General features: G+C 46.4%; 1 protein-coding gene across 5 annotated transcripts in view; it reads right to left on the bottom strand.

Moving 5' to 3' along the window:
* SEMA5A (semaphorin 5A) overlaps positions 1–7,912 on the bottom strand; it is a 353,942-nt gene extending 346,030 nt beyond the window's left edge. Inside the window, exon 1 of one of the 5 annotated variants that reach the window (XM_080382048.1) lies at positions 7,772–7,912. The gene's annotated coding sequence lies outside the window, so the exon portion shown is untranslated. The other 4 variants (XM_080382044.1, XM_080382047.1, XM_080382045.1 and 1 more) reach the window with 4 other exon arrangements.
* Between the last annotated feature and the right edge of the window lie 1,388 nt (positions 7,913–9,300).

Raw genomic sequence — 9,300 nt, forward strand, 5'->3', positions numbered from 1 at the left:
AAGTAAGCAAAAATGGAATTTTCTAATAAAAGCTAGTTGCAAACTCAATTATAGAAAGGATACCGAAGGAAGAAAATGAGTTGCTGCACCCAGACCATTAATTTAATTTAAAACAACAGACCACAAGAGGGGAAAAAAAAGAAAACAGTGATTCAGAGGTAGAACTCAGATCCCTCTTTTTGCTGTTGTTCCTAGTTAATGCTTTTTTTTTTTGTTACCAGCAGGTAAAGGATGATGACCAAGCTGCATGACTTTGTCTTCAAAATTAAAGACTTACTTAACGCTTCAGATAAGGAGTCTAACACCATGCAATCAGGAAAGCAAAAGAAGATAGACTGGAAAACCCTGCAATTCTGCTGGACAGTTCATGTGTGCCTATAGACTCTGGCCAAGATTTACAACAGAACTACATCACTTGCACAAGTCTCCAGGGCCCAGGGTAACAGCATTTTAGGACTCAGACCCACATTCATAAAGAGAAGCTTTTTCGCCCTACAAACACCAACTTCTTCACCTCCCGTATGTCTCTAGATCTGTACACATAAACTCATGCTTTTGGCAAATCGATGTAGAACAGTCATGTTGGTTTATACTATCAATTCCAACAGCATGTATCAGAATCCATTATAATTTTCCAATAGAGTAAGGTCTGACAGACAAGCTCTGGAAGACTGAGCTCCAGTTTTTATCAGGTTATTACCCTGAATTTCTCCACTTCCTGACATGCTCAAGGGCAGTGCAATGAGGTGTTGCCTCTCAGGCACCTCAGTCCTCAGCAGATGAGTTTAGACTGCTGGTGAAGATGGGCATACATCTGCACCTCAGTCCATTTCCAACCTCCACAAGAGAGCCTGTCACCTCTTGCAAAACTAACATAAGGAAAAGCTGTATGAATATGCTTTAAACCACTGAGGCAAAATCCACCAGAGCTCTTCTTCCAATCATAAATTTCATTGTTACTTGAGGGACTAACCAGAATCTCTACCTGCACACACAACCTTCCTATCCCCTCCTTCCTCACCCGGTAACACTCAATGCACACCTGCTGTTACGCTGAGACCAGTGCCTATGGGGCCTTACTGGGATCTGTGGCCATGAGTAGTTCAAAGACAAAAAAAGTGTTAAGAGGATCAGTTCCCTGATGCTGTCTACAGTATGGCTCCACATGAAGTTACATTGGCACAACTAAAAGGACCCAGTAGAGATCTGACTACTGAAAGAAAGACCCAGAATTACCAAGGAGGACAATAAACTACAACACCACTCTCTGCCTGGCACAGCAACGTCCACCTGTATCTGCCTGCCTTCAGAGAACACTGCATAGAGTGGGTTTCAGGTCACAAAGAAAAGCTTTTGTTACATGACAGGAATTAAGGGGGTTTTCTAGTTGTTTGTTTGGAGTTTTTTGAAGTATTTATCAAGCGAGAGTCAGAATATGGATTTGCAGCGTCAGAAACAGGTGCAGGAAACACCACCAACACTGTCTTTAGCTACTTCTGCATTACAGATAGTTCATAAAGCTCCTAAGAGTCATCAGACTCTTGGCCTACCCCAGGCTGATATGCTTTGAAGAACACTATCAGGTAACAGTCCTCTCTATTCCTTTCCAAAGCTGAAATCTCATCTTTTGGCTAAGCTATGAGTCCCATGTTGCAGTTCTGGATAATATGACATCAGATGCTAGTAGAAATTTTGCACACTTACTCTCTCATAGACATTCTTACTAAACATTTCAGTATCATTGCTTAGGCTTAAAAAGCAGCAAAGAAAAGCATGCACTGGAGCATTAGAAGCTTTGATAAAAATATAAGATAGATAAATATAAGCTAACAACATAGATAAAAATAAGAATACACACACAAGGCATTTTTGATGATAAAAATCTAATAAAACAACCATATAAGCCTGCTGCAAGTTCAGAATAGGAAAGCAAACAAGACATAACCGAAGAGGCCATCAACAACCAAACTCCTATTAAGTAACATACCAGCCCAAGACTGCAGACAATCCCTTTCCACAGCCTCCAACTCTGACTTAGTAAAGAAATCCTAAAACTTTGCCAGACATTGAGAGGCACATGACCCGTCCTCCCATAACTGGCAAGGTCAGAAGTTTTATTCCACTACTCAGCAATTTCACTTCTATCAGGCAAGGTCAACAGAAAGGGCTTCATCCCGTATGTCTTCTCCCATACCAAAGCCATTTCAGCAGTGCTCCCAGAGTACGCTTAATAACTAGGGGGGGGCGTGCCAATGCGAGTATTAGTGGGCTTCGATTGAAGCCAGGTCGGTCACTGAAGTGATCCAGAGTATGAAAACACATGCACACACAAAAACAGAAACCAAAAAACTACAGCAGGAATTTCTGAAGTGACTTTATGCTGGAGAAAACACAGTGCAGAACAACTACCTAAACCTTTGGGGTTTTAAAACATAATGCAAATATTCATTCACATACCTCTCTTTGTAGATTTCACCAGCAATGGAAACGAGTGATTCAGCAACAATCTTACTGCAGGTCAGAAGAACAGGCCCCAAATTTATTAAAATATTCTCTATCTACAGAGACCTTATAGATAACTTTACATTAATTGTTCTTGATTCTCAGTTAAATCTAAGTCCAACCAGAAAGCAGATGAGTTTAGACTGCTGGTGAAGATGGGCATACATCTGCACCTCAGTCCATTTCCAACCTCCACAAGAGAGCCTGTCACCTCTTACAAAACTAACATAAGGAAAAGCTGTATGAATATGCTTTAAACCTCTAAAAAAGTGCTAAAAAAAAATAGCACTCTGGGTTTCCACCTGAACTAATAATTCAGAGAAGGAAGGCAGCAGCAGAGAAAGCAGCTCAATTCTGAAATTCAGAGGAGGGAGAAAGAGAAAGTGGGAAAATCCCCAGTTTGCAGTATGGCTTATCTCTTCAGGCTATCCAATACATTTTATAAGCCAACCCTGCAGCCATCACACATGCTTTAATTCATTCATCACATGTATTTAGTAAAGCCTAAGAAAGCATCACAGTATTAGAGAGACAGAGGACAGCAACACACTGCATTTCAGCATTCCGAAAATTGTTAATTTCTGTAAGCTTCTCCTAAACCAAACAAATACTGCTAAGTTTTGCTTACATATTGCTGTTCATTTAGCAAGGACTTAAAAAAAAAAAAAACAACCAAAAAACCCCACAGCAAATTATTTGCCAAAGATTCAGAGCCTGAATAACATCCTCCAAGTGAAACAGTAATTTCCATTACCAGGGTTGGTAGCCACAGAAAGGTCAACCAGTTCTGTCAGAAATTAAGATCCAACAGTTCTAAAGTATACTGGAGCTCAGGGACATATTCTAATTTTAAAAATTGGAAAAAGGAATGAAAGACTATTATCTTGCTATCACACAAGAAATTTCACAACACAGATAAACTAATTGGAGATAAGTTTGGAAACTACAGCGAAGCTTACTCATTACACAGCTTTTAAACTTTTTCTGAAATAAATCTTTCAAACTGAAAGGAAAAGATAACCTTTGAAAAGGTAAGTTTTAACAGTTGAACTAAGCTCAAGAATTTCACCTGCAAAGGCCTCAGTGCATACTGTATATCAATTCCAGCTTTCTGCTGGGATTTTCAGTGCTACTATCACCAACAAACATCAGCTCTTTTGTGAAGTTGCCTGACTTTCTAATATACGCTGGGACACAGGTACAGATTTCTTCCCAAAATGTCCCCAAATATATTATTAAAAATGAATCTCTATTTATACAAAAATAATGAGCATGGAGATAAAAGAGTTGATTTATACAGCAGACAACTGGATTGCATCAAAGTACCTCAGGGAAGACACAAATTTGAGAATAGATGCAGGTACAAATCCACTAACTGACAACAGAATTGCATGCCTTACGCTTTGGAATATACATTCTAGCAAAAAAAATCAAGAGCAGGACACTAATTAGATTGCAGTTTTGAGGTCATTAACTTGGTTTACATTTGCTTCCTTGCTGACAAATGTGCTATACTTAGAGGCAACCTGGCAAATTTCTTAAATAAATAATCGGACACATTTACACAGCAAACTAAAATAAAAGCCCAAGCCTTTTTTGGAAACAGTTTGCTGTTTCAACAACAGATTTAACAGCAAACTGTACATTAACTGCACAGTTCAAGCTGTGACATTCCCCAGGCTTCTGTAAGAATTGCAGATAGCAGACTGCCACCTGTCTTCCACAGGTCACAGCTGCAGTGCTGCAGCTTGGAAATTAAAACAAGCCTGCCGAGAATAGTTGACAAACCCATCTCAAAAGGGTCAGTTGGAAAAAGATCTAGTGTCTGACAAAAAAAAAAAAAAAACAAAACTAACATTACAGAAAAAAACACCACACCAAAAGACCTCGTTCTTGTGCATCAGTTACAGCTTTATGAAACACACTAGGAAAGTGCAAATGTATAGTCTGTAACTTAAAACTGTTTCTGAATGGGGACGTATACCCATTCCAAAGAGGATAAAAGGATGATAATGAAAAGAAACAGACGGATTAACAATAATTTGGAGAACTCAGCACTGAGAAGAACTGCCATTAAATATCTCCATAAAATGATGTTACAGAAAATGAGAAGTTCCTCAGTGCTGCTTCCTATAATTACGGCAGCAGCAATACCAATTCATCTCAGGAGCTGTAGTAACTTTAGAACATATACTACTAAACATCAAGATCATATCAAAATTTTATAAACCAGATGTTACATCTAAAGCTAAATCATACATCATTGCTAGTAATAAATCAGTCAACACAACGTATTAACTAATTACTAGATGATGATTTATATTTAAAAACAGTGTCAGATTACATGCACCCTCCCCCCACCACCACTATCAAACGATAGTACTGGTAGTACACACCTACTATCAACTGATGGTACAATCAACTATCCACTTACGTGTCCTACAGCCTAAAGGTAACCCCCAGCCAACACTCCAAGCGATGCAGCCCTTGCAGACCAGAGCGCAGACAGGGGTCTGGCCCTGCTCATCCGGGGGGCTCAGCTGCTCCCTTGGCTGAATTCCTGCACACAGTCTCTGCCACAGACACTGAAGTTCGCCAGAGGCTTGTGTTGTATTTCTGCAGTTCAGGGCTTGTAATGTAGTTTATTCACTAGGAAGTAATGAACTTCATTCAGTGAAATTCCTGTATTTGTATAACACTACATCGTGTTTGTGTAAGACTATATCAACAGAAGTTCGAACACACGTGGTTTCCCTAAGTAGCTGGGGGGAGAAAAAAAGAAAAAAAAAAAAGCACCACAACTCTTTCTTCTGAAAACAGCAGCAACACATAGTTACCACCCTTTGCATCTCTGCCCAACAGGAAATGAGTACAGCTAACCTGATATAACCAAAGTTTATGGATCATTACAAAGTGCAGAGGCACTCCTACTACCTGCAAGTATTTTAAGAAAACAGCAGTGGTTAAAGATTAAAAGAAATGAGACACTACAGATATTAATGCCTTCAGCTTTCTCAACCAAAACAAAACTGTTACAACATCCTAAGGCATAAGCAGTACAACTTAAAAGTAAGTGTTTACACTACTCGGTTCAAAACAACCTCTCAAACAGAAGTAAACTGCCACCCTCCAGAGCAAAATCTTAGCTCTCAGCAGGACTCCTCACAGCTGTTCAGTGTTAAAATGAGAAAATGAGATGAATCCATTAGTAAATGTAATAAAGTTAGATTATCAGTGCCTGCTGGAGAGGGACGTGGGAACACAGCACAAAATACAGAAGCCTACCAAAATCTTTCACCGGATGAAGCAAAGTACCTAAGGCCATACCTCAGCCTTTCAAGGCAGCAGCACACTTCTGACTGAGTACGCATTATGTGTGTGACACCACCAAATTCAACAATTCTTAGTAAATCAAACTTTGCTACGCTGAGTCAGAGCCTTACTCACGTAATAACCAGAAGATGCCGAAATGGCTAGAGCTATGAACTAAGACACAGTTCCCGTTGTGAAAAATTCTATTTTTACAGCGCTCTAGCCAGGCTAGCATCAGACCAGCCCATCTCACAAAAACTGAGAGTAAGAGCGGCTGGTTAGCTTTCAGAAAATACGGTCTTCAAATGCGCTACCTTGGGACCGCTGGAGCACGCTATTACTATAACTTTAACAACAGTTTTTAATTTTAGGATGTTTTTCTTAGCTGCAGCCTTGCAAATTCTAACCATCTTCGCAAGGGTGCATGTGCACGCAGGCACAGCCAGCTCCCGCAGCCCGCTGTGCTGAAGGGATGCACCGAGGGCTCCCCCCACCCCTGCTGCCCCACCACGAATAATCTCGGGCAGATTATCGCTGTGTCAATCTACCGTGCATGCTTAGCATCTGGAATGATACAACAAACCCCAATAGCTGTCATTTGTCTGGCAAGCGATCCTCACAGAGAGATGGATTAAAACAACAGACCGAGGTGTTTCCTTCTGTGTCGTTGGGGAACAGTGACTCCCAAACTCCGCAGTTCAGAAAACGCCAAATATACGGTCACACCACAGACCGAAGCCAGTCCAGTTAAACAACAGCGGCAATGCAAAGTACGTTAGGACTTCAGACCGCGCTGCGCGGGCATCCCCCGGACAGCCCCACGTTCCTCGGGCCGCTGCCGGCGCCCTCCGCGCCGCTCTCAGCAGCGGGAGCGGCAGAGCAAACTTCACGCGCCGAAGTGTGACAACCCCCCTCCAAAGCGTTCCGGAGCCACCGGCTGCCCTCCCGCAGTCCGAGTTCGGCGGCCGCGACGCACCTCACGCTCGTGGGCCGGCAAACGCCGCCGCGGGAGCGGCCCCGGGGGCAGGCGCGGCGCGGGGGTCCCGCCGCCCGGAGCGCCGGCGGGGGGCACCTGGGGGTCAGCCCCGCGGGAGGTGCGGCCGCCCGCCCGCCTGGCGCTTCTTTCCCCAGGCGAACGGCACCGGCTGCGGGGAGCGCCCGCCCGGTTTGAAAGGCTCGGTGGACTCCGGGGGTGGGGCCGGGTAATGCCCGAGACGGGCTCCGGGCGCCGGCAGCGCCGCTCCGCCTCGCCGCCAGCTCCCCCTGCCGGCACACTGCCGCTGCGGCGGCCGAGACCCCCGCCGGCCGCCTCGCCGCCCCCCCCCCCGCCCCGGGCTCGCCGGTGGAGCCTGGGGCGCAGCCCCGCCGAGCCCAGGCGAGGCGGCCCCGGGGAGGGAGAGGGCGGCCGGGGACGCGCCGCCCCGGCGGCTCTCGGACAGCCCCGGCGCCCCCGGCCGCAGCACCGCGCGGGGGTAGAGGGGCCGCAGGGGGTTACCTGGAGGCGCCGCCGGGCGAGGGCGGGCGCCGCCGCCGCGCTGATGCCCCGCTCCCCGGCGCGGTGCCGCCTCACGCCGCCATGGCCGCAGCCTCGCCCCGCGCAGCCCCGCCGAGCCGCCCGCGCTCCGCTCGCTCCCACCAAGTTTGCGGCGCGGCAGCTGCGCGCCTCGCCCGCCGCCCCCGCGCCCGCCCGCCGGCCGGACCCAGCGCCCCGCCGCGGGGGAGGAGCAGCGGCAGCCGGGGCGGCTGCGACGGCCACCCGTGCCCGGCGGTGCGCGGGTCGCCGCACAGCCCGCAGCCGGCGCTGCCCCGGGCTGGGGCGGTCTCGCATCGCTCCCTTCCCTCCCCCGCGCTCCCCCCTCCGGGCCAGCCGAGAAGTTGCAACTGGCTGAGATTGTCGTGCTTGGGGGCTGGTTGTTTTTTTGGTGGTTTTTATTTATTTTTTTTTTTCTTTACTTACCGCAGCCCCAAAAACATGACCTGGCGCCTCTCCCGCCGATCGTATCGGGGCAGGGGCGCCCCAGCGCCGGTACAGCCAAGCACCACGCAGCCTGGCGAGCTGCGGCAGCGCCCGGGGGTCACGCACGGAGCGAGGGGAGGAAGGAGGGAGGAGGGAGGCGGCGGGCGAGGGGCAGCCTCGCGGGTGCCGGAGTCCGTATGGGCTCCCGCGGGATGGGGGTCGCGGCCGGTGCCCGGGGCCCTCGTCCACCCCACGGCCCCGTCCCGCTGCGCGGGCAAGCGCCACCCCCCGCGTTGCGCTACTCGGCGCGGCTCGGGGGAGCGCGCTGCTGACATTTTCGCCACCACGTAAAAGCCTGCGGCCAGTCCCTCCCCGGCCCCTCCCCTCCCTCCGCGGTAGGGGTTGACGTGTCAGCCCCGAAAGTTCATTTCTGGGCCCTGGAGAGTTCCCCGCGAAGGTCCGGTGAGACGTGGCACTGCCGCGCAGGCGGCCGAGGCGCGCAGCTCCCCCAGGTACGTGCGGTTGCGTTTCCGCGCTCACCCTATTTTCAACGAATGCCTTCGTGTGTAGCCGGCACAGCTGTATTAATTTCTGTTGGTACATGTACTGTGATGAATTCCATCAAAGTTGTGTTTTCTTTTATGGCAGCGTTTGCACGTTTCTACTACAAACCGCAGCTGAAACTGACTTGTGTTGTTTGCAGCAAGACCTCCATTTAGGAGACTAAAAGCACCCAGAGTTTATTAAAACAAACAAAACCATGGAATAAATCCATGCTACAGTAATCCTATAAAAATATACTTAATTAAACCAACTAAAATCAAAACTTATCTGCAAGCCAAAATGTTGCAAATCCAAATTGCCTGAAAAATCCAGCTCAAGGGAGAATGTTACTTTGGCAATGTTATAAAAGAAACTTGTTCAAGTAGAAACTTTAATGAAAGTTTGAAATTATCATTACAAATGAAGCTCTGGAATTTGGAAGGATCTTTCTGATTGCTTGTTGGTATTAAAAAAAAAAAAAAAAGAAAAAAAGAAAAAAAGAAAACCACAAAAAACCCACACACACACAAAAAAACAACTAACCAAGCAAACCACAAAAGCCAATACTAAGGGCCAAACTTCTTTCCATTACAGTCATGTAATGCTGACAGTCAAGGATGTTTCCTTATTTATAACAAAGTTTTGTAAGACACTAATATAATGTATACCTTTGTAGGATTACTTTCTTGTGTAATTCCCTTGGGTCCAGAAAACACTTGTATAGAAAATAAAAGAATCCATTTTATGCCTAAAAATTGCCATTAAAGTAAGTGTAGATATAAGACAATTCATATATACACACTCTGCTAACTTGGTTGGAGTGTTTTTTAAGACGTTATCAAGTTCACATCAATAAGTTCCATACTTTGCAAGTATCTCCACCTATTACAATATATTTAGATCTTTTAATGAGGAGATATACCTGATTTTCAAACTGTTGGGGGAAAAAACCCCACCAAACATCCATACTTTCTGAAAAAGTAAGC

Source organism: Falco punctatus, assembly GCF_963210335.1.
Source record: "Falco punctatus genome assembly, chromosome: 3".
Lineage (NCBI taxonomy): Eukaryota > Metazoa > Chordata > Aves > Falconiformes > Falconidae > Falco > Falco punctatus.